At 45.0% G+C, this 26,547-nt stretch overlaps 1 pseudogene across 1 annotated transcript; it reads right to left on the bottom strand.

The window, feature by feature from the left end:
* Positions 1-2,249: 2,249 nt before the first annotated feature.
* On the bottom strand, positions 2,250-25,301 carry LOC309546739 (annotated as a pseudogene). The gene is made up of 3 exons: positions 24,383-25,301; positions 2,846-3,027; positions 2,250-2,428 (listed from the first exon to the last, which is right to left on the bottom strand). The product of its transcript is annotated as an uncharacterized misc_RNA (transcript).
* Positions 25,302-26,547: the final 1,246 nt, after the last annotated feature.

Raw genomic sequence — 26,547 nt, forward strand, 5'->3', positions numbered from 1 at the left:
CCTCCTTCCTTGTTTCAAGGATCTTAACTGAAGATCAGCAGTACTCTGCCTATTGGGGTCATCATATAGGCTAGTGAGCTCTGCCAGGAACAAGGCATAGGAGTTGAGAAGCTGGTCGTTTTTCTCAAAAAGAGAATCTGCCCAGGCTCGAGGATCGCTTGATAGGTAAGAAATAATAGTACAAACCTTAATGTGATCAGTAAGGTAGGTACGAGGTTTTAGCAAAAAAAGTAACTCACATGCGTTTTTAAATTCGCGAAATTCTTTGCGATCGCCTGTAAATACCAAAGGGGGATTTATCTTGGGTTCAGGGGACTGAGCAGAGGTAAGTTGTGTCAGTCTAATTACCTGCTGCGACAGAGCCTGATTGTCTTCTTTTCATTCAGCAAGTGCGTGTATTAACGCAGATACTTGCTGTTTTAATTGTGTCACCTGAGTGGTTATTTCTGCTGAATCCATTTTTGGGTTCGTTCAATCTGTAACGCTCCTGCGTTTCTTATATGGTGTGGATTTTCAGCTGCAGAAATAGTTCCACGTCAGTAGTCATGTAAGAGATATGCTGAGATACCATTCCCAACCTCAATGACTCATCATGTGTGGAAGGTCTTATTTCAGCCAGTAAATACACACAATTAGCAAGCTGGTTCCTAGAGTGACTTTATGTATGTGGTAACACAATGATGAAGGTTGAGGGATAGGTTGAGTGGAGGTGGTAGGTGATAGACACTTGAAGGTGAGACAGTAGCAGATGGATGCAGGAAGGTTTAGCAATGTTGTATGGTAGCAGATGACAGAATAGCAGGTGGACATACAAAAGAGATCAACCCAGTGCAGAAAAGTAGCAGTAGTCTCAAGAGCTAGCAATCTAGTTATGCAGATGTGATAAACAGTCTTTACCATGCAGAGCTAGATAGTGTAAGCTTAGTATAAGTTTATAGAGAATTCCCCTGCAGGGTACTTAGCACTATTAGCGATACAGCTGAAGGGTGGTTCAGGAGAGGCGGATGATCCAGTAGCGGGATACAGGGATCAGCGCGGCGAGGTTCCGTCAGCGAGGTAAGCTTGCAAGCATGGAAGCTTCAAGCAAGGTTAGCATCCAGGTAAGGGTGTTTGAACGAACACATGTGAGTGAGAACCGGCGATTTAAATAGCCATCTAGTCCGGCGCTGGGTGATGACAGCTCCAGTCTTAAAGGTGTATGCGCACCTTTCCAAAAGTAAATGGTGGGGCGCATACACTTGTGGAAAGTGTAATTTAGGGTACCAAAGGTACCGGAACATTACAGCAGTGCACACCTGGCTGTGAAGCAGCAAGCTGTCACAGCCAGGTGCCCACACTAGAGATGCCGACACCGCCGAGAGGAGAGGGAGAGGAGTGAGGCTTCGGGTGGCCGTATCACTTACCTTTGGACAAGTGAGTGTGTTTTTATTAAAAGTCAGCAGCTACACTTTTTGTAGCTGCTGACTTTTGATAAACACAAAAACAAGTGGAACTCCGCTTTAAGAAATGTTTGTGACACCCATTGCTATGCCAGACAGAAATGAAACTGAGCTTAAATCATTGAAATATTCTTCAAAGTGACAAGAATTATTTGAGTTATGGTTTAGAGCATCAGCTTAAAACCATAACTCAACTACTCTTAAAACGGTCCTCCTAAAACTGTCCTCTCCCCCTCCCTACACTTACTAACCTGAGTAAGAAGGATGTACTGTATATACAGCAGGGTTTCCAAATACATTTTTCCCTTGGAACCCTTTGACATGGTATAGCAAAAGTTTGGGGGAAAAAAAATGTGTGCCGTAGAGTAGCGCAGCGCCAACCTTTCAATGAGCAGAGTGTAATGTTCTCTTTTGCTGGCAAATTCTTTTTATATCTGGTTTAATTGTTGACAATTGTATTTGCATGTCTGCAGTTGCGTCAAGTCGATTTCGATACTTTGTTTTTGTTGCAGAGTAAAGCGAGAATTCAGTTTCACATAAGTATGTGCTGGCGAATGGCAACAGAACTTTGATTGCCCGCTTGGAAAATTCTGGATATTCTTCGCAAAAATCACCCCAGAAAGCAATCAGAGAAACTTCTTTAAATTTTTGGCTTAGTTTTCTGTCAGAAGTTATATCAATCAGATTCTCAAAATCTACATCAGAAAAATTGTCTGGCTTGTCTTTTATGAATGGATTTCGAACCCAGTCACTATTGTTTTCATTCAAGAATGGAAAATACTGATTAACAGATGTGATTAAATGGCGAAATTAATCTACAATTTCATTGTGAATTTCATCTTCAAGTTCAATTTCTGATTTTTCAAGAAAATCCTTAAGTGTTGGCAAAGAGTTCAAATTATTTTGCTCAACAGATGAGGTCCAAAACTGCAGCTTATGAGACAGTGAAAATATTTTATCTCTTGCATTAAAAATATTCGTGTTTTTTCCTTGGAGTGATAAATATACGTCATTTAATTTTGTGAATATGTCTGCAAGATATGCTACTTTGGATAACCACAGAGTGTTTGTTAATCAAACAGATAATACAAATTTATGATCCTGGAAATATGCAAACAACTCTTGACACAATTCAAACATTCTAACAAGGGCTTTACCTCATAATAGCCAATGGACTTCTGAATGCAAAAGCAGAGCAGAGTGGTGACTACTCATATCTTCACATATAATTTTAAATAGTCGTGACTGTAGTAGTCAACTTTTCATAAAGTGAATAATCTGGACCGATTCGTCTAGCACAGTTTTAAGTGAGATTGAAATATTTTTAGCTACCAGTGCATGTCTGTGAAGAACAAAGTGAGAACTGGTGCTGTCTTTTGCTACATTTCTTATTCATGTCACAGCACCTGCCACTTTCCCAACCATTGCTTTGCCACCATCACTGCACACATCTACACATTTGTCCCAATTTATACTGGATGTGTGCATGAACTTCTGGATACAGTTAAATATTTTCTCATCAGTGATATGAGTTTTCAAAGTTTCACACAGAAGCAAGACTTCTTCAATCTGTTTGTCAAAATTATATCTAACAAAAACCAACAAAATTGAAAGTCCTGCAACATCTGTAGACTTGTCTAATTGCAGTGAGTACCCATCACATGCAGTGTGCAGTGATGCAGTCGAGAAATTAGTTCAGTAGTGATGTCATCAGCAAGATCATGAATATGGGGCAAAACTGTGTTGTTGGAAAGTGGCACAGCTTCAATTTTTTTATTCAACTTCTTACTTAAAATACAAGACACTATTCTTTTGCACATGGTTTTATTAGTGATTCCCCAATTGTGTGTGCTTCTCCTGCAAGTGCTATGCGGTAACTCCCTCTGTAAGAAGCCTCTGTGGCTTTTTCATTAGCATTTTGAAATTTTTTGCTCATAAACTGTTTATTCTTCTCAAGCTCCTTTAGCTTTCGCTTAAAAAAGTCAATGTCTTTATCTTTGTACTCTTTGTAATCTTTGTACTCTGCGTGGTTTTGCTTAAAATGACGACGTCATTTAGCAGGTGGTAATGAACTGTTTGGCAATATTTTGTTGCAAAGTATGCATTGTGCATCAGGACAATCTTAATTTCTGGCATTTGTGAACCCAAATGACAAGTAGCTATAATCACATTTTCTTTTCTTTGTTTGAGAAGAAGATTGGCTAGCATTGTGTGCTTTTCTTTTTTTTTTTTACTTGTCACTTGTCTCTGCTATTTGAGGAACAGTAGATACAACTATTTCAGGCATTTTTTTTTGGATCTTTAGTTGTGTCTTTTTTCTCAATTTCTAGAAGTGCCGAACAGGTAGAAGTAGTAAAAAAAAAAACACTTTGAAAAATACAGATCTCACAACCTGACTGAAAAGGATGCTGATTTTGATAACACTCTTAGAAAGAACTGAACTTAAGCAGGGTTTTTGAGTTAGATGTGGAGCAAAAAGATTTAAACACTTTGAAAAAAGACAGAGCATTTTAACCACTTCCATACCGGGCCAGAGTAAAATGACGCCGTCAGGAAGTGCTCCTCGATCCGGGCGGCCGTCATATGACGTCTGCCCACTCTTGCCACTACTGCGCGCCCCCGGGGGCACGCAGCGCGGCGATTAGGGATGAGGCTCGTCCCTCGGACAGAGCCCATCCCCGATCAAGGTAAACAGCCAATGAAATTGGCTGTTTACCACGTGATTGGCTGTGTCCAATCACAGAAGATCACATGAGCGGCTCCAGCGCGAGCCGCTCGTTCTCCCTGCAATGCGCGGTGATTGGGGACGAAAAGCTCGTCCCTTGGACAGAGCCCATCCCCGATCTAGGTAAAGAGCCATTGAAATTTGCTTTTACCATGTGACCAGCCGTCAATCACAGCCAGTCACAGAATGTCAACAGAGAACACGGTAACTAGCTGTCACCATGTTCTCCTCCTCACACACTGCTCCTGTGTGAGGAGGAGTTTGCGGTAACAGCTAGTTACCAATCATAGTGCACCCCAAAACACACTGATTGCCCCCCCAATAAAGAGGACCTGTCACTAGCCCATCAAAGTACCTGTCACTAGCCCATCAAAGTACCTGCCACCAGCCCATCAGAGTACCCGAGTACCTGTCACCAGACCATCAGGTTCTCTGATGACAGGTACTCGGGTACTCTGATGGGCTGGTGACAGGTACTCCGGTACTCTGATGGGCTGGTGACAGGTATTCGGGTACTCTGATGACAGGTACTCGGGTACTCTGATGACAGGTACTCGGGTGCTCTGATTACAGGTACTCGGGTACTCTGATGACAGGTACTCGGGTACTTTGAGTACCTGTCATCAGAGTACCCGAGTACCTGTTATCGGAGTACCTGTCATCAGAGTACCCAAGTACCTGTCATCAGAGTACCCGAGTACCTGTCATTAGAATACCTGAGTACCTGTCATCAGAGTACCGGAGTACCTCTCTGTATCCCATCAGAGTACCCGAGTATTTGTCTCCAGCCCATTAGGTTATCTGAGTACCTATCTGCAGCCCAATAGAGTACCTAAGTACCTGTCTTCTGCCCATCAAAGTATCCGAGTACCTGTCTCCAGCCAATTAGAGTACCCAAATACCTCTCTGCAGCCCATCATAGTACCCAAGTACCTCTCTGTAGCCCAACAGAGTACCCGAGTACCTGTCTCCAGCCCAGAGAACCCAAGTGCCTGTCTCCTGCCCCGAGTACCTATCTCCAGCCCAGATTACACGAGTACCTGTCTCCAGCCAAGAGTGCCCGAGTACCTATCTGCACCCCATCAGATTACCCGAGTACCTGTCTCTAGCCCATCAGAATACCCAAGTACCTCTCTGAAGCTCATCAGAGTACCTGAGTACCTTTCTGAAGCCGATCAGTGTACCTGAGTACCTGTCTGCAGCCCATCAGAGTACCGGAGTACCTATCTGCAGCCCATGCCACCTAGATTATGTGTTGGGGTGTTTGCTTTCCAAAATGTGGTCATTTTTTGGGGGTTTCCATTGTCTTGCTGTTCCAGGGCCTTCAAAAGTGTGATAGGTTGTAATGGAATTATATGACGGTGTTCTTTGCATGTTGGGCCTCTGTATATGGCTATGCTGTGACAAAGTCCCACATATGTGGTATCGCCATACTCAGGAGGAGTGGCAGAATGTATTTTGGGGTGTCATTTTTGCTATGTACATGCTATGTGTTAGAAATATCTTATAAATTGACAACTTTGTGTAAAAAAAAATGCGTTTTCATTTTCTTTCCACACTTTCCAAAAACTTGTGGAAAAAAATGACATGTTCAAAAGACTCATTATGCCTCATAGAATATACTGTATGTTGGGATGTTTTCTTTTTACAAAAGGGGTGTTTTCTTTCCAAAATGGGGTCATTTTGTGGGTAATTAAATTTGTCCTGGTGTAACGCTCCTGCGTTTTTGTAGTAGGCTGGCTTTGCAGCTGCAGAATCTCCACTCAGTAGTCATGTAGAGATGTGTTGAATAACCAGATCCAACTCTCCAGACTCATCACTGTGGGCCCGTCAGTTTCAGCATACAGATATACACACACTCAATAAGATGTTCCTGGAGTGATAGGATGTATATGTTAGTATGAAGGTGATGTGCTGAAGGGACAGGTGTGAACAGTGACAGAGATGGTAAGCACTTGATAGAAATGTTCAGGAGAGTATTAGATGGTATTTAGGTAGAATGCAGATAGGTTAGTAATCGAGTATGGTAACAGGTGGTAAGGACAGCAGATGACAAATACAGGATAGGCTAACCCAGTGCAAGGATAGATGGTAGTAGACTCAAGAGCTAGCAATCTATGTAACAGTGCAGATGATAGAATTAGTATGCATAGATAGTAACAGTCCTTAATGTGCAGAGGTAGGTAGTGTAAGTTAGGTTATGGAGGATTCCCCTGTGGGGTACTTATCACTAGTAAGGTTAGTAGTAGAGGGGTCCAGTAGTGAGGGAGTGATCCGGTAGCGAGATACAGGGATCAGTAGCGAGGTTCCGGTCTGTTCCAGGTAAAAGCAAATAGCTGGAGGTTCCGGCAGCGAGACAAGCTTGTAAGCATGTAGACACACAGGCACATAAGCACAGGCACAGGCACATTGAACGAACAACTTGAGAGAGAACGCCGGCGGTTGAAATAGCCGCTCAGAGCGGCGCTCGGCGATGACGTCATCCGTCTTAAAGGTGTATGCGTACCACCTAATTAGAAAGGTGGGACGCATATTGAAAGGAAATGGAAATTAAGGGTACCAGAGGTACCAGAATCTTACAGTACCCCCCCCCCCCCCCCTTAAGGCCGGCTCCGGAAGGCCTATAGCACTGGTTTCTCCGGGTATTTCGAGTGAAACCTTCGTATAAGCCTAGGTGCGTGAACATCAGAGGTATCCAACCAGGTGTCGTCTTGGGGTCCATAGTTCTTCCATCTTATGAGATACTGGAGTCTTCCTCTGTGGATACGAGAATCCAAAATCTCCTTAATCTCATATTCTTCTCCGCCTTCAACTTGTATTGGAGGTGGAGGCAAGATGGTAGGCCTTATTCCTTGGTTAGGAACATGGGGTTTCAGTAGCGACACATGGAGGATGGGATGGATCTTGAGATCTGCCGGTAAGGTGAGCTGTACTGCAGCTTTTCCAATAAGTTTCTTAATTGGGAAGGGTCCCAGAAATAAAGGTCCAAGCTTTTTGCTAGGGATCTTTAACCTTAAATTTTTTGTCGATAGCCAAACGAGGTCCCCAATAGCATACTGAGGAGAAGGTCTTCTACGAAGGTCGTAGTACCTTTTTTGTTGACTATGAGCGTGTGAGATAGTGGTATTAAGTAAACCCAGAGAGTCTTTTATTTGGGTAAGATAGTCCGAGGCTACTGGGTTACTTGATGGTAGGATGCGTGGTGGAAGAAGTGTGGGATGAAACCCATAGTTCAAGTAGAACGGACTTTGCTTAGTAGTACTGTGGGTTGCGTTGTTATAAGCAAATTCCGCCAGAGGGAGAAGGTCCACCCAATCATCCTGTAGGTATGATGTGTAGCAACGCAGATATTGTTCTATACACTGGTTGACTCTTTCAGTCTGTCCGTTGGTCTGAGGGTGGTAGGGTGAAGTGAGCTTTCGCTCAATCCGTAATATTTGACAAAGAGCTTGCCTAAATTTGGAGATGAACTGTGAACCACGGTCGGATAAGAGAGTCTTTGGAATTCCATGTAACTTGAACACATGTTTCATCAGTAGTTCCGCTGTTTGTTTAGATGAAGGTAGTCTACGGATAGCGATGATTTGTGCCATCTTTGTCAGGTGGTCCACTGACACTAGAATGGTATTAAATCCTTTATATGGTGGTAGTTCTATTATAAAGTCTAAGGACACAACTTCCCATGGAACCTGGGGTATTGGTAGACTGCAGAGTAGACCAGATGGTTTTGTAGTGTCAATTTTGGACCTTGCACAGATGTCACATGAAGAAACAAATTTTTGTACAGACGTCTTCATATCAGGCCACCAAAACTGCCTGGTAAGCAAATTAAGGGTTTTCGTCATACCCATATGTCCTGCCATTGGCATATCATGTGATAACTCCAAGATCTTGGTGCGCATAGTAGGGGGTATGTAGAGTTTGTCGTTGTAATAGAGGAAGCTTTCTGCATCAGTACTTAGTTGTGGTGGAGGTGAATCCAATCCTATACTGTGCAAAATCTCTTCCTTCAAGGAACGAACAACACCAATAATACGTTCATAGGGTATTATAGGAATAGAAGGGATTTCGGCGCAGTTATCTTCGGTTAATCGTGATAGCGCATCCGCTTTTTTATTTTTGTCTGCAGGCGTGTAGGTCACTAGGAAGTTGAATCTTAGGAAGAATAATGACCATCGTACCTGCCGGTGGGAGAGAGTTTTGTTAGTCTGGAGGTATTGAAGGTTTTTGTGATCTGTATATATGAGTATTGGTAACCGGGTACCTTCAAGTAGATGTCGCCAATAGTGTTGAGCGAACACGGACTGTATTATTCGTGTTCGTACCGAATAATTGGATTTTTTGTACCCGAACACGGACACGGACACTTTACTGTATGTTCGGGTAAAAATCAGTGTTCGGTCGTTTTATTTCCGGGTTTTGCATGCTTTGGCGCTCTTTTCATGGCGGGCTTTCAACAGCCAATCAACAATCGTTTAACTGGTGTGCCTTAAGCCATCCCAGCCATGCCTGCAAATGTCTCAGTAGCTGTGATTGGCCGTCTGAAGCATGTGACCAAGTCTTTATAAGTTCGAGGCAGCCGCAGCGGCGTCATTATGCTGCTTAGATTCAGGGACAGAGCACACATCAACGTGCTGGCTGCTGATTAGGGAAAGATAGGCAGGAAAAAACCATTTGTGTCCGGATAGAATTGAGGGACAGGTCGGAGTGTTTAGGCAGGGCGAGTTGTAGGCATTTTAGGGATAGAGTCTGCTGAATTATATAGGGTCAGTGTCTTCTACAAACTACAATCGATATTGCTGTGTGGGGGGTGGGGTCTGCACTCAATCCTGATCTACGATCTCTTCTCAATCCTGTTAGGGACAGAGTCTGCTGAATTTTAGGGAAACTGTGTTCTACAAACTACAATCGATATTGCTGTGTGGTGTGGGATTGGAGATAGGCAGGTGTCAGTGATCCACATCCATTTTTCTGTGTGTGAGCTGCAGTGAACACAATCTTTTTGGGCTGCAGTGAACACAATCTTTTTGGGCTGCAGTGAACACAATCTTTTTGGGCTGCAGTGAACACAATCTTTTTGGGCTGCAGTGAACACAATCTTTTTGGGGTGCAGTGAACAAAATCTTTTTGGGGTGCAGTGAACACAATCCTTTTTGGTGTGCAGTGAACACAATCTTTGTGGGGTGCAGTGAACAAAATCCTTTGTGGGGTGCAGTGAACACAATCTTTTTGGGGTGCAGTGAACAAAATCCTTTTTGGGGTGCAGTGAACAACATCCTTTTTGGGGTGCAGTGAACACAATCTTTTTGGGGTGCAGTGAACAAAATCCTTTGTGGGGTGCAGTGAACACAATCTTTTTGGGGTGCAGTGAACACAATCTTTTTGGGGTGGAGTGAACAACATCCTTTTTGGGGTGCAGTGAACAAAATCCTTTTTGGGGTGCAGTGAACAAAATCATTTTTGGGGTGCAGTGAACACAATCTTTTTGGGGTGCAGTGAACACAATCTTTGTGGGGTGCAGTGAACACAATCTTTTTGGGGTGGAGTGAACAACATCCTTTTTGGGGTGCAGTGAACAACATCCTTTTTGGGGTGCAGTGAACACAATCTTTTTGGGGTGCAGTGAACACAATCTTTGTGGGGTACAGTGAACAGAATCTTTGTGGGGTGCAGTGAACACAATCTTTGGGGGGTACAGTGAACACAATCTTTGTGAGGTGCAGTGAACACAATCTTTGTGGGGTGCAGTGAACACAATCATTGTGGGGTGCAGTGAACTCAATCTTTGTGGGGTACAGTGAACACAATCTCATACTGAAGGTTTGAGGGTGCTGCCTGTTCCATACTCCCCCTACTCCTCATCTAGCCTTTTAGGGGTACAAACAATAGTAATTGGGGCCTAGTGTGGTTGTGTACGTGTGATATACATACACTTTTTTGGGATCATATTTTCTATTCCGCTATTTAATCAAAAACCTTTGGGGATCAGTTAAATTGGGGGATAGTCTGTGTTGGTACGTGTGAGAGAGATCCACCTTTCCAAGTTGTTGGGGTTCATCTCATACTTCTGAAGGTTTGAGGGTGCTGCCTGTTCCATACTCCCCCTACTCCTAGCCTTTTAGGGGTACAAACAATAGTAATTGGGGCCTAGTGTGGTTGTGTACGTGCGAGATACATACACTTTTTTTGATCATATTTCCTATTCCGCTATTCAATAAAAACCTTTGAGGATCAATTGAATTGGGGGATAGTCTGTGTTGGTACGTGTGAGAGAGATCCACCTTTCCAAGTTGTTGGGGTTCATCTCATACTTCTGAAGGTTTGAGGGTGCTGCCTGTTCCATACTCCCCCTACTCCTAGCCTTTTAGGGGTACAAACAATAGTAATTGGGGCCTAGTGTGGTTGTGTACGTGTGATATACATACACTTTTTTGGGATCATATTTTCTATTCCGCTATTTAATCAAAAACCTCTGGGGATCAGTTAAATTGGGGGATAGTCTGTGTTGGTACGTGTGAGAGAGATCCACCTTTCCAAGTTGTTGGGGTTCATCTCATACTTCTGAAGGTTTGAGGGTGCTGCCTGTTCCATACCCCCCCTACTCCTCATCTAGCCTTTTAGGGGTACAAACAATAGTAATTGGGGCCTAGTGTGGTTGTGTACGTGTGATATACATACACTTTTTTGGGATCATATTTTCTATTCCGCTATTTAATCAAAAACCTTTGGGGATCAGTTAAATTGGGGGATAGTCTGTGTTGGTACGTGTGAGAGAGATCCACCTTTCCAAGTTGTTGGGGTTCATCTCATACTTCTGAAGGTTTGAGGGTGCTGCCTGTTCCATACTCCCCCTACTCCTAGCCTTTTAGGGGTACAAACAATAGTAATTGGGGCCTAGTGTGGTTGTGTACGTGTGATATACATACACTTTTTTGGGATCATATTTTCTATTCCGCTATTTAATCAAAAACCTTTGGGGATCAGTTAAATTGGGGGATAGTCTGTGTTGGTACGTGTGAGAGAGATCCACCTTTCCAAGTTGTTGGGGTTCATCTCATACTTCTGAAGGTTTGAGGGTGCTGCCTGTTCCATACTCCCCCTACTCCTAGCCTTTTAGGGGTACAAACAATAGTAATTGGGGCCTAGTGTGGTTGTGTACGTGTGATATACATACACTTTTTTGGGATCATATTTTCTATTCCGCTATTTAATCAAAAACCTCTGGGGATCAGTTAAATTGGGGGATAGTCTGTGTTGGTACGTGTGAGAGAGATCCACCTTTCCAAGTTGTTGGGGTTCATCTCATACTTCTGAAGGTTTGAGGGTGCTGCCTGTTCCATACCCCCCCTACTCCTCATCTAGCCTTTTAGGGGTACAAACAATAGTAATTGGGGCCTAGTGTGGTTGTGTACGTGCGAGATACATACACTTTTTTTGATCATATTTCCTATTCCGCTATTCAATAAAAACCTTTGAGGATCAATTGAATTGGGGGATAGTCTGTGTTGGTACGTGTGAGAGAGATCCACCTTTCCAAGTTGTTGGGGTTCATCTCATACTTCTGAAGGTTTGAGGGTGCTGCCTGTTCCATACTCCCCCTACTCCTAGCCTTTTAGGGGTACAAACAATAGTAATTGGGGCCTAGTGTGGTTGTGTACGTGTGATATACATACACTTTTTTGGGATCATATTTTCTATTCCGCTATTTAATCAAAAACCTCTGGGGATCAGTTAAATTGGGGGATAGTCTGTGTTGGTACGTGTGAGAGAGATCCACCTTTCCAAGTTGTTGGGGTTCATCTCATACTTCTGAAGGTTTGAGGGTGCTGCCTGTTCCATACCCCCCCTACTCCTCATCTAGCCTTTTAGGGGTACAAACAATAGTAATTGGGGCCTAGTGTGGTTGTGTACGTGCGAGATACATACACTTTTTTTGATCATATTTCCTATTCCGCTATTCAATAAAAACCTTTGAGGATCAATTGAATTGCGGGATAGTCTGTGTCGGTACGTGTGAGAGAGATCCACCTTTCCAAGTTGTTGGGGTTCATCTCATACTTCTGAAGGTTTGAGGGTGCTGCCTGTTCCATACCCCCCCTACTCCTCATCTAGCCTTTTAGGGGTACAAACAATAGTAATTGGGGCCTAGTGTGGTTGTGTACGTGCGAGATACATACACTTTTTTTGATCATATTTCCTATTCCGCTATTCAATAAAAACCTTTGAGGATCAATTGAATTGCGGGATAGTCTGTGTCGGTACGTGTGAGAGAGATCCACCTTTCCAAGTTGTTGGGGTTCATCTCATACTTCTGAAGGTTTGAGGGTGCTGCCTGTTCCATACCCCCCCTACTCCTCATCTAGCCTTTTAGGGGTACAAACAATAGTAATTGGGGCCTAGTGTGGTTGTGTACGTGCGAGATACATACACTTTTTTTGATCATATTTCCTATTCCGCTATTCAATAAAAACCTTTGAGGATCAATTGAATTGCGGGATAGTCTGTGTCGGTACGTGTGAGAGAGATCCACCTTTCCAAGTTGTTGGGGTTCATCTCATACTTCTGAAGGTTTGAGGGTGCTGCCTGTTCCATACTCCCCCTACTCCTCATCTAGCCTTTTAGGGGTACAAACAATAGTAATTGGGGCCTAGTGTGGTTGTGTACGTGTGATATACATACACTTTTTTTGGATCATATTTTCTATTCCGCTATTTAATTTAACTGGGCCTCCATGCGAGACCTGTGTGCCTTGTTGCGCTGTTTTGAGTACTCCACCAACATGGCCAGTGGCAATGACGCCGTTCTCAGCTTAACTATCCCACTTCTATGCCTCCTTGAAAAAACAATTCGGGCGATGATGGAAGAGGATGTGGCACAGGATGAGGAGGAGGAGGAGGATGAAGAGGTAACATTTCCAATGCTTTCAGGGCAGTCATTCGCAAGGGGCTCCGAGGGTGGGTTCCTGCACACGCAAACGCCAGGGACGCAATTGTCCAGCAGGGGCACAGTTCTGGAGGATGAGGAGGATGAGGAGGAGGAGGAGCTGGAGGAGGAGATGGAACCATGTTCACAGCAGGGTGGCACCCAGGCCAGCTCATGGCCATCACTGGTGCGTGGCTGGGGGGATACAGAGGACACGGACCATACACCTCCCACAGAGGACAGCCTTTCGTTGCCTCTGGGCAGCCTGGCACACATGAGCGATTACATGCTGCAGTGTCTCCACAACGACCGCCGAGTTGCCCACATTCTAACTTGTGCTGATTACTGGGTGGCCACGCTGCTGGATCCCCGTTACAAGGACAACGTACCGTCCTTAATTCACTCACTGGAGCGCGATCGCAAGATGCGCGAGTACAAGCGCACGCTGGTAGACGCCATGCTGCTGGCATTCCCATCTGACAGCGGGGCCACAGTGGAAGCACAAGGCAGAGGAGGAGGAGGAGGAGGTCGCCAACGCAACCAGGGCACCGCCAGCACCTCAGAAGGCAGGGTTAGCATGGCCGAAATGTGGAAAAGCTTTGTCAGCACGCCACAACAAACAGCAGCACCAGCAGCTCAGATGGAACGTCTTAGCAGGAGGCAGCATTTTACCAACATGGTGGAGCAGTATGTGTGCACACGCCTACATGTAGTGAATGACGGGTCTGCCCCCTTCAACTTCTGGGTCTCCAAATTGGGCACATGGCCTGAGCTTGCCCTTTACGCCTTGGAGGTGCTGGCGTGCCCTGCAGCCAGTGTATTATCTGAACGGGTATTTAGCACGGCTGGGGGCGTTATAACAGACAAGCGCAGCCGCCTGTCCAGAGACAATGTGGACAAGCTCACGTTCATTAAAATGAACCAGGCATGGATCCCACGGGACTTTTCCGTACCTTGTGCAGAATAGCAATGGATACCGACCTTACCCACCCATTGTTCCATTTTTGCTCTTTCTCACTCTTTTGGGGTGTACCCTCATTTAAAATTTGTGAAAAGAAGCAGTGTTGGCTACCTCGTCCTCCTCCTCAGGGCCAGATTAATGTAGGGGCTATTGGAGCTGCAGCTCCAGGCCCCTACCTTTTATATAGGCCCCGGGTTGGCCATATTCACTGTTACCGCTCTTCTGTCACTTGTAAACACAGAAGTCTGGCTTCTATGCTCGCTTCCCCAGGCAGCACCCTCAGAACCTCCCCACACAGCGTGAAGGCCGGACAAGGAGGGACAGTTGGCGATGCATGGATGTGTTTATGGGCTTCAGAGACAGCATCCCATGTTGAATTAGGCATGCATGGCTGCACCCTTCCTCCTCTGGGTGCATGGCAAGGCACGGCCCTAAGGCCCTTCAAAATCCTCAGCACCAAGCCCATGATGCTGTTAATCCGGCCCTGGTCCTCCTCCACCGCCGCTTCCACCTACACCGCCCATAGGTGTGCGCAGCCTATTGCATTAAGGTGTGCACCCCAAAGTTGAAATACACATGCATGTGTTTGCCAGCAGGGAGAGTAATGTATCGGGGCCATGTACCTGTAGGCAAGGAGAAATAGAGCAGAGCAGGTCCCAGGGAGATCTTTCCCATCTCCTCACTGGCAATGCTATGTGCCCTAGGTGATTAGGGTGTGCCCAGGCACACCCAGCACACCCTGTGCGCACGCCTATGTCACCGCCACATCCACCACCACCTTAACCTCCCTCCTACTCCATATGGGCCTCGTCCTTCAGAGATGAAGAAGAACATTGTTTTATTTTTCTGTTTTTTTTTGTTGTTTTAAGTTATTTCCCTATCCACATTTGTTTGCAGAGCACTTGCCATGCTCTTAATTACGTTTTGCTGCCATTTGCAGCACTCTAGCCCTTTCCTTTGGTGTTTTAGAGCCATTTTAGTGCCTTAAAGTTCGGGTCCCCATTGACTTCAATGGGGTTCGGTGTCCGGGAAAAGTTCGGTAAAAGTCCGGGACACGGACCCGGACTTTTTTTTAAAGTTCGGCCGAACCCGTCGAACACGGACATCTAGGTGTTCGCTCAACCCTAGTCGCCAATTCTCCAGTGCCAGTTTTATGGCAAGCAACTCCTTTTCACCCACTGGGTAATTCACCTCTGGGCTGCTTAGTGATTTTGAGAAGAAAGCAACTGGGTGGAGTGGTGAAGTATTTGTTGGTCGTTGGGAGAGAACTGCTCCTACTGCCATATTTGACGCATCTACCTCCAGAATATATTGGAGGGATGGGTCTGGATGGCGTAGTATGGGAGCAGAAGTAAAGCTTGATTTTAACAAGCAGAAAGCTTGATTTGCTTCTTCTGACCATTTGAATGGTTTCTTTATACTTGTCAGTTGTGTGAGAGGTCTCATAATAGCAGAAAAGTTCTTGATGAACTTCCTATAGAAGTTTGAAAATCCAAGGAATCGCTGTAATGCCTTATGAGTTGTTGGTATAGGCCAGTCCAGAATACAGGATATCTTGCTCATATCCATCTTAATTCCGGTTTTGGATATGATGTATCCTAGGAATAATATTTCTTCTTTATGAAATAGGCATTTTTTTCACGTATAAATTGTGTGCGAGTAATCTGGATAACACAAGTCTTACATGTTTTATATGTTCAGGCAGAGATCGAGAATAGATAAGTATATCGTCCAGATGTACTACAACACAGACATCAAGTAAGTCTCTAAAAATGTCGTTTATGAACCTCTGGAAAGCTGCGGGAGCATTACACAACCCGAATGGCATCACAAGATATTCGAATAATCCGTATCTGGTTCTGAATGCTGTTTTCCACTCATCTCCGTCACGGATTCGGATTAGGTTGTATGCCCCTTTTAGGTCCAATTTAGAGAAGTAAGTAGCCCCACGCACTTGTTCGATGAGTTCAGGGATAAGCGGTAAAGGATAGCGATCCTTTATCGTAATCGTATTTAATTGCCTATAATCGATAATAGGCCTAAGACTTGAATCCTTATTGCGGACAAAGAAAAGTCCTGCAGCTGTGGAAGAAATTTTTCAAATTTTCATCTAAGTATTCCTTGAGATGAGAAAGTTCATCCTGTGAAAGAGGATAAACATGACCGAAAGGCAATTTGCTGTTAGGGAGTAGATCGATAGTGCAATCATAATCCCTATGGGGAGGCAACACTTGAGCATTTTTCTCAAGGAATACTTCGGACAGATCCTGATAGCATAATGGTGCAATCTCATCTGACACCACAGACAGGATCTTTCCAAAAGATGGGAGGTTACACGTAATCTCGCAATAGTGAGAAGGGAAAGTTAAAGTCCGTCGGTTCCAATCTATGATTGGTTGATGTGTGTGTAACCAAGGAAGTCCCAAAATAATGGGATAATGGGGTGAAGGTAGTATATCAAAAGTGGTGGTCTCCATATGAGACTCGTTAGCAGTGACAAGGAGTGCTTGTGTCTGGTTGGTGATTGGACCAGAAGATAGCGGAATACCGTTAATGAAACTAACAGAAACAGGTTTAGGTTTTGAAATAATAGGTATTTTATTTAAGGTAACAAAACATGTATCAATATAGTTCCCACAAGATCCTGTGTCGATCATAGCCTTGGTGGTAATCCTAGTCTGGTCCCACTGTAATGTTAGATGAACAAAAAGATAGGGGTTAGAAAAGGAAGTCGTTAATCCTCCTAGATAGACATGTGAACACTCACCCTCTTTTTTGCGGACAAGGGGACAGACGCTTATCAAATGATCCGGGGATGCGCAGTACATGCAGAGGTTTCTGAATCTTCTTCTGGCTCGTTCAGTAGTTGATAAAGGTGAGCGTATGGTTCCTACCTCCATGGGAGTAGGGTCAACGGCCGAAATCCGAGAAGGACTAGACAATGGCATTCCCATTTTCTCAGCCTTTCTTTCTCGCAGTCGCCTGTCGATGTTGATACTGAGTTATATTAAGGCATCCAAGGTGCCAGGTAAATCCGCTCGGGCGAGCTCGTCTTTAACAGCTTCTGACAACCCGAGTCTGAATTGAGTTTGCAGAGATGTATCATTCCACCCTGAATCAAGGGTCCATCTTTTGAACTCTGCTACAAAGTCTTCTACAGGTCTCCTACCTTGTTTTAAAGCCCTCAATTGAATATCAGCAGTACTCTGCCTATTGGGGTCTTCATATAAACTAGCGAGTTCCGCTAGGAATAAAGAATAGGAGTTGAGAAGCTGATCATTTTTCTCAAAGAGAGAGTCTGCCCAGGCCCGTGGATCACCCGTTAAGTATGAAATAACGGTACAGACTTTAATTTGATCAGTAGGGTATGTACGAGGTTTTAACAAAAAAAGCAATTGGCATGCGTTTTTGAATTCACAAATTTTTTTCCGATCACCTGTAAACACTGGAGGAGGGTTTATTTTAGGTTCAGGGGGCTGAGCAGCAGTAAGCCGTGAAAGACGGGTTACCTGCTGTGTCAGAGTTTGATTTTCTTCTTTTACTTCAGTAAGAGCAAGTATTAATGCATTTACTTGTTGTGTTAATTGTGTCACTTGAGTGGGTAATTCTGCTGAATCCATTTTTTTAGGTTCGTTCAATCTGTAACGCTCCTGCGTTTTTGTAGTAGGCTGGATTTGCAGCTGCAGAATCTCCACTCAGTAGTCATGTAGAGATGTGTTGAATAACCAGATCCAACTCTCCAGACTCATCACTGTGGGCCCGTCAGCTTCAGCATACAGATATACACACACTCAATAAGATGTTCCTGGAGTGATAGGATGTATATGTTAGTATGAAGGTGATGTGCTGAAGGGACAGGTGTGAACAGTGACAGAGATGGTAAGCACTTGATAGAAATGTTCAGGAGAGTATTAGATGGTATTTAGGTAGAATGCAGATAGGTTAGTAATCGAGTATGGTAACAGGTGGTAAGGACAGCAGATGACAAATACAGGATAGGCTAACCCAGTGCAAGGATAGATGGTAGTAGACTCAAGAGCTAGCAATCTATGTAACAGTGCAGATGATAGAATTAGTATGCATAGATAGTAACAGTCCTTAATGTGCAGAGGTAGGTAGTGTAAGTTAGGTTATGGAGGATTCCCCTGTGGGGTACTTATCACTAGTAAGGTTAGTAGTAGAGGGGTCCAGTAGTGAGGGAGTGATCCGGTAGCGAGATACAGGGATCAGTAGCGAGGTTCCGGTCTGTTCCAGGTAAAAGCAAATAGCTGGAGGTTCCGGCAGCGAGACAAGCTTGTAAGCATGTAGACACACAGGCACATAAGCACAGGCACAGGCACATTGAACGAACAACGTGAGAGAGAACGCCGGCGGTTGAAATAGCCGCTCAGAGCGGCGCTCGGCGATGACGTCATCCGTCTTAAAGGTGTATGCGTACCACCTAATTAGAAAGGTGGGATGCATATTGAACGGAAATGGAAATTAAGGGTACCAGAGGTACCAGAATCTTACACCTGGTGCTCCAGGGCCTTCAAAAGTGTGATAGGTCATTAGGAAATTATATTTGTAATTTATGTTCCTAGAACACTGGACAGTGCTCCATGCATGTTGGGCCTCTGTATGTGGCCAGGCTGTGTAAGTCTCACACATGTGGTATTGTCATACTCAGGAGGAGTAGCAGAATGTATTTTTGGGTGTAATTGCAAGTATGCATATACTGTGTGTGAGAAATAACTTGTTATTATGACAATTTTGTGTAAAATAATAATAATAATAATAATTTCTTTATTTTCCCAAGAATTGTGGGGAAAAAAATTACAACTTCAAAAAACTCACCATGCCTCTTACTAAATACGCTGGAATGTCTGCTTTCCAAAAAGGGGTCATGTGGGGGGTATTTGTACTGTCCTGACATTTCAGGGCCTCAAGAAATGAGATAGGCCGTCGGTACATCAGGTGTGATCAATTTTCAATGATTGGCACCATAGCCTGTAGACTCTATAATTTTCACACAGACTAAATAAAAACCACTAGTTTTGGTTATTTTTACCAAAGATATGTAGAAGTATAAATTTTGGCCCAAATTTATGAAAAAAATTACTTATTTGCAAAATTTTATAATAGAAACTAAAACAAATTTTTTTTTTTTCAAAATTTTCGCTCTTTTTTCACTTATATCGCAAAAAAGAAAAACCCTAGTGATGATTAAATACTACCAAAAGAAAGCTCTATTTGTGTGAAAAAAATGATAAAAAATTTGATTGGGTACAGAGTTGTATGACTGAGTAATTATTCAAAGTGTGAGAGCGCTGAAAGCTGAAAATTGGTCTGGGCAGAAAGTGTAACTGCTCTGTATGAAAGTGGTTAATGTCCCTAACAGAGAACTGCAATGCCCCTTAAAGAGTCTTTCTGTGCCCCTGCCAAAGTCTTTCAATACCCCTGACATAGTCTTTCAATTGCCATAACAGAGCCTTTTAATGTCCCTTACAGAGCCTATTAATGTCCTTAGCAGAGTCTTTCAATGCCCCTCAAAGAGTCTTTCAAAGCCCCTCAAAGAGTCTTTCAATGCCCCTCAAAGAGTCTTTCATTGCCCCTCAAAGAGTCTTTCAATGCCCCTGACAGAGCCTTTAAATGTCCCTAACAGAGAATTTCAATGTCCCTACCTAACAGAGGTTTATATGTCCCGACCTAACAGAGCTTTCTATCTATGACAATAAAAGAGCTTTAACTATCAGCTCAGCTCTCTATCACTCCTCTACCACAAGTGATAGAAAATGGCTGACGGCAGGGCTGGCTGGCTGACTGCTGGATGGGCTGGCTGACGGCTGGGCGGGCTGATGGCTGGGCAGGCTCTCTCATGGACAAGCTAAGTCCAAGTGGCTGGCTGATGGCAGGGTGGGCAGCAGGGTGGGTGCTAGGGCGGGCTCTGACGGCAAGCAGGCTGACGGCAGGGTGGGCTTAAGATCACGCTCCCGTGATCTCTTATGAGATCGTGGTTGCATGATCTCTGCTATTTCTGGCCTTCCGGGAATAGCAGGTAGCGGCGGCCATCTTGGATGTGGCAAAATGCGGAACACCAATTGGGAAATGCTGAATACAGTACTTACCTATTTTCAGCTTGTTCCAGTCAGGTCATGTGATCTCCTCTGTGTCAGCGCTCAGACAATGGTTAGTAAGCCCTGGAGCAGAGACATCACCCATAGGCTTCAATAGCCCATCTGCTGTTGGCACTTCCTCCTCTCCCCTGTAGCCACGCTGGCTGACACATCTTTCTTACACAGAATTGTAAATATAAGGTGTTAGGAGTGGACAGTTTTAGAGGAGTTACTGTTAGGCTGGAATTCGTCTGGTCTTTGGTCCCATCAGAGTCCAATTCACTCAGAATGACTCCCACATCCATGCATAGCTTTTATGGAAAATTAGGACTCCTGAGCTACAGACGCAGCAATTTTTTTTGTTAACCTTTCAGAAGATTTTTACAGAAATTACATAACCAATCACAGAGTCTGAGGGATGAGCGGAAAGAATGTTGAAGTCTTTAAACATACTTCAGCGGACCCAACTTTAATGCCACTTTTCTAACCAGATCAATTTTTTGTAGATTATGCAGTTTTAAAATCTGACAACTAATGTATTATTGAATAGAATGAAATTACTATTTAGGAGGGACTAAACAAGATGTACATTGCATGCATAAATCTTTAAGGACCTTTACTGTTACGATTTCGCCATCTGCATTATAGCATTGTTGTGTTTGGCCTAGAACTGACTGAGATCCTTTCATACATTTGTGTAACATTTGTTTATAATAGTCCTAATTATGGAAATTATATTAAACCTAAATCTTGGCAACTCATCTGTAGGTTAGTACAGGTCACTAACCCTAGTCTAATAGCTGTGCATTGTGGAATCAAATACCAGATAGGCATTGTACAACCCCAATTACCAGGCATGGGTTAAAAGAAATCCAGCTAATCAGTTTTATGGCATCCAATTGGATATTTATGACTGGGCTCATTGACAAGCTGTGTATATTCTGGCTTAGCAGGATTTATGGTCCTGCTAGAAGTTATGTTTAGAGTTGAGCGGACACCTGGATGTCCTTGTTCGGCGAGTTCGGCCGAACTTGAAAAAAAAGTACGGGTCCGTGTCCCGGACTTTTGCCGAACTTTTCCCAGACACCGAACCCCATTGAAGTCAATGGGGACCCGAACTTTCAGGCACTAAAATGGCTCTAAAACACCAATGGAAAGGGCTAGAGTGCTGCAAATGGCAGCAAAACGTAGTTAAGAGCATGGCGAGTGCTCTGCAATGTGGATAGTGAAATAACTTAAAACAACAAAAAAAACCAGAAAAATAAAACAATGTTCTTCATCTCTGAAGGACGAGGCCCATATGGAGTAGGAGGGAGGTTGAGGTGGTGGTGGATGTGGCGGTGTCATAGGTGTGCACACAGGGTGTGCCGGGTGTACCTGGGCACACCCTAATCACCTAGGGCACATAGCATTATCGCTCTGTTTGCCAGTGAGGAGATGGGAAAGATCTCCCTCGGACCTGCTCTGCTCTATTTCACTTTGCCAGCAGGGAGAGTAATGTATCGGGGCCATGTACATGTAGGCAAACACATGCATGTGTATTTAAACTTTGGGGTGCACACCCTAATGCAATAGGCTGCGCACACCTATGGGCGGTGTAGGTGGAAGCGGCGGTGGAGGAGGAGGACGAGGTAGCCAACACTGCTTTTTTTCAGAAATTTTAAATGAGGGTACACCCCAAAAGAGTGAGAAAGAGCAAAAATAGAACAATGGCTGGGTAAGGTCGGTATCCATCGCTATTCTGCACAAGGTACGTAAAAGTCCCGTGGGATCCATGCCTGGTTCATTTTAATGAACGTGAGCTCGTCCACATTGTCTCTGGACAGGCGGCTGCGCTTGTCTGTGATAACGCCCCCAGCCGTGCTAAATACCCGTTCAGATAATACACTGGCTGCAGGGCACGCCAGCACCTCCAAGGCGTAAAGGGCAAGCTCAGGCCATGTGCCCAATTTGGAGACCCAGAAGTTGAAGGGGGCAGACCCGTCATTCACTACATGTAGGCGTGTGCACACATACTGCTCCACCATGTTCCTGAAATGCTGCCTCCTGCTAAGACGTTCCATATGAGCTGCTGGTGCTGCTGTTTGTTGTGGCGTGCTGACAAAGCTTTTCCACATTTCGGCCATGCTAACCCTGCCTTCTGAGGTGCTGGCGGTGCCCTGGTCGCATTGGCGACCTCTTCCTCCTCCTCCTCCTCCTCCTCTGCCTTGTGCTTCCACTGTGGCCCCGCTGTCAGGTGGGAATGCCAGCAGCATCGCGTGTACCAGCGTGCGCTTGTACTCGCGCATCTTGTGATCGCGCTCCAGTGAGTGATTTAAGGACGGTACATTGTCCTTGTAATGGGGATCCAGCAGCGTGGCCACCCAGTAATCAGCACAAGTTAGAATGTGGGCAACTCGGCGGTCGTTGTGGAGACACTGCAGCATGTAATCGCTCATGTGTGCCAGGCTGCCCAGAGGCAATGAAAGGCTGTCCTCTGTGGGAGGTGTATCGTCTGTGTCCTCTGTATCCCCCCAGCCACGCACCAGTGATGGCCATGAGCTGGCCTGGGTGCCACCCTGCTGTGAACATGGTTCATTCTCCTCCTCCATCTCCTCCTCCTCATCCTCCTTATCCTCCAGAACTGTGCCCCTGCTGGACAATTGTGTCCCTGGCGTTTGTGTGTGCAGGAACCCACCCTCGGAGCCCCTTGTGAATGACTGCCCTGAAAGCCTTGGAAATGTTACCTCTTCATCCTCCTCCTCCTCCTCCTCATCCTGTGCCACATCCTCTTCCATCATCGCCCGAATTGTTTTTTCAAGGAGGCATAGAAGTGGGATAGTTAAGCTGACAACGACATCATCGGCACTGGCCATGTTGGTGGAGTACTCAAAACAGCGCAACAAGGCACACAGGTCTCGCATGGAGGCCCAGTTATTGGTGGTGAAGTGGTGCTGTTCCGCAGAGCGACTCACGCGTGCGTGCTGCAGCTGAAACTCCACTATGGCCTGCTGCTGCTCGCACAGTCTTTCCAGCATGTGCAAGGTGGAGTTCCACCTTGTGGGTGTTGCAGAGTGCGATCATTGAGTGCAGCGGAGTCCATTCAGATCAGACATTGTGGAGTAAACAGGAACTGGCTTCTTTATTGGAACATAACACAGATTACCTTCTCATGGTGAGGAAAACACAGACAGGAAGGAATAACCAACAAGTACAGTACAGTGTACAGGAAATGACAACACATCATAGAGAATGCATAGCATATCACTAAGCATTAGCGACCTCTAGTGTCCTATTTATGAACTGCAATAGACTAAGCTTAAAGTTGTTGTATCTCCAACACCCCTTCTCAACAGCTAAGGCTTAGTCTATTAAACCCATCTTGTTTGTAAGCCTTGAGTGTCTTTCAGCGGTCAGAGGCTTTGTAAGGATATCTGCTGTCATATCCTCGGTTGGGCAATAAAGTAACTCAAGAAGACCTTGCTCTTGAAGATCCCTAAGAAAGTGGAACTTCACATCAATGTGCTTGGTTCTTGAATTAACTCCTTCCATTTCCGCAAGTGCGAGACATCCTTGATTGTCCTTATAGATTTCTGTTGGTCCCAACTGTGGTTGACCCAAGTCTGTTAATAGCTGTCTCAGCCATATAACTTCTTGGCTTGCTTGCGCTGCAGCAACGTATTCTGCTTCAGTAGACGACAGTGAAACAGAGAGTTGCTTTTTACTAGTCCAACTGATGGCACCTCCAGGCAGAAAAAATAAGTATCCACTGGTAGATTTCCTGTCGCTGGTGTCTCCTGCCCAGTCAGCATCCACATATCCTGTTAAGGTGCTTTCATCACTTGCCGGTAACTTTAACTTGTAGTGCAAAGTCCCTTTAAGATAGCGAATGATTCGCTTTACAGCATTCCAGTCCTTTTGACTTGGCATTTAAACCTTTCTGCATAGGATTCCAACAGTTGCTGCAATGTCTGGCCTTGTAGCAGTGGTAAGATACAGCAATTTCCCTATTGCCTTCCTGTATTGAGTATTAGTAGGTAATGAGCTATCTTGGCAATTCATCTCCTTTAGGTAGTTGGTTTCCATAGGAGACTTTACTGGTTTGGCGTCTTCCATACCAAATGTTTCAATTATTTCTTGTATTTTGTGTCTTTGGTTCAGAAGAAAGCTGCCATCTTCCTCTCTCTCGATCTGAATGCCGAGGTAATTCTTTATGTTGCCAAGATCTTTGGTGTTGAAGTTCTGATTTAGTTTTTCTAGCATTTCTGCTTCATCCCCTTCTTGCTCAAAGCAAATCAGGATATCATCCACATAAATAAGCATATAGACCCATCTGTAGTAAAACTGGACGCACTCCCCGACTGACCGTGTGCGCACCTTGTTAGCCTGGATGAGATGAAAGTTTTTCCCATAAACCCGAAATCCTTGCTCAAAACTTCTACATTCATCTTCACTCCAACCACACAGCTGACCTTGTACTACCTTGACATTAAAGTGGAGTCTTCGAAGAGCTTCTTCTGTGTGAAATCTACATTTCACCAATTCATACAGAGCCTGTTCATTATCTCTGATAATCCCTTCATCTTGATTATAAGCTTCACCAGTCCCAAGCTAATACTCTGCTACTCTCATTAGGTAGTTCTCTACTTCTCTTTCAGGGAGAACACTAGGATCCCAAAGCAGCTGGTCTTTATCCTGAGAATCTCTTCCACCAGTCGGAGTGTATCTCAGATATGGAAGTTGAGGCTCAGATCCAAACAAGACTTCCTCAGACCTGATCTCACACTCCACTGTCCAGTGCTCAGGAGAATCTGCTAAATGAGGAGAGAGATCAGCAGACCCTCCAGAAGCCAAAGAAGGAGACATCTGTTCAGTTTCCGCTGATGCTTGTACCTCAAATAAAGGCTGTGTACTTTCAGATTCACTGCTCTCTACATAATTTTCTGGTAAAGGGTCTGATGCTTCATAGCCATAAAATGCTAATAAATCATGGACTGCCAGCTCCTCTTCCTCTACGTCCCCAGTGACCCAGGATGGTTCTTGCTCCTCCAGGATCTCAGCTATTCTTAGCCCCTTTCTTCAGTGGACCACTGATGGCTATAAAGCAGGCGGAGGTTGCAACTGAACTTGCATCAGGCAACGCAGTACAACATGTGTCCAGCGGGTGTCCCTCGGCATTTCAGCGCCCTCCCAAAACTTCCATAGCTGATAATTGTCATTGTTCAGCTTAGCCACTGAGAGTTTATGTTCTGAGTTTCCGGCCATTTTTCCCTCCTTTATATATAAACAGTCTTACTTGTCTATAGGAGATGTCACTGGAAAGCTTCCTTATGTCGATCTCCGCATCAGTCACACTGTCTCCCATTCAAGGCTTTGTTCTGCCTGGGCTGCACCTGGTCATAAGACTTTATCCGGATCCTGGGCCCATAACCTGTTGCAGAGTGCGATCATTGAGTGCAGCGGAGTCCATTCAGATCAGACATTGGAAACAGGAACTGGCATCTTTATTGGAACATAACACAGATTACCTTCTCATGGTGAGGAAAACACAGACAGGAAGGAATAACCAACAAGTACAGTACAGTGTACAGGAAATGATAACACATCATAGAGAATGCATAGCATATCACTAAGCATTAGCGACCTCTAGTGTCCTATTTATGAACTGCAATAGACTAAGCTTAAAGTTGTTGTATCTCCAAAAGTGGGCACGTCACATATGAGGCGGTGAGCGGGAAGGCCAAAGTTACGCTGCAGCGCTGACAGGCAAGCAGCAGCAGGGTGAGAATGCCGAAAGTGCACACAGACGGCCCGCACTTTCTGCAGCAGCTCTGACATATCGGGGTAGTTTTTAAGGAACCTCTGCACCACCAAATTCAGCACATGCGCCAGGCAAGGGATGTGCGTCAAACCGGCTAGGCCCAGAGCTGCGATGAGATTTCGCCCGTTATCGCACACCACCAGGCCGGGCTTGAGGCTCGCTGGCAGCAACCACTCATTTGTCTGCTGTTCCATGCTCCTCCACAACTCCTGCGCGGTGTGTGGTTTTTCCCCCAAACAGGCAAGTTTTAAAACTGCCTGCTGTCGTTTACCCCTGGCCGTGCTGAAGTTGGTGGTGAAGGTGTTACGCTGTCCGGATGAGGAGGCGGTAGAGGATGAGGAAGCGGAGTAGGAGGAGTTAGGAACAGGAGGCAAACTGAAGCACCCTGCAATCCTCGGTGGTGGAAGGACATGCGCCAAATTGCTATCCGCCTCAGGCCCATCCGCCACTGCATTTACCCAGTGTGCCGTTAGGAAGATATAACGCCCCTTACCGTGCTTACAGGTCCACGTATCGGTAGTTAGGTGGACCTTGCCAGAGATGGCATTGCGCAGGGCACACCTGATTTTTTCCCCCACTTGGTTGTGCAGGGAAGGGATGGCTTG

Source organism: Pelophylax lessonae (assembly GCF_965119305.1).
Source record: "Pelophylax lessonae genome assembly, chromosome: 2".
Classification (NCBI taxonomy): domain Eukaryota; kingdom Metazoa; phylum Chordata; class Amphibia; order Anura; family Ranidae; genus Pelophylax; species Pelophylax lessonae.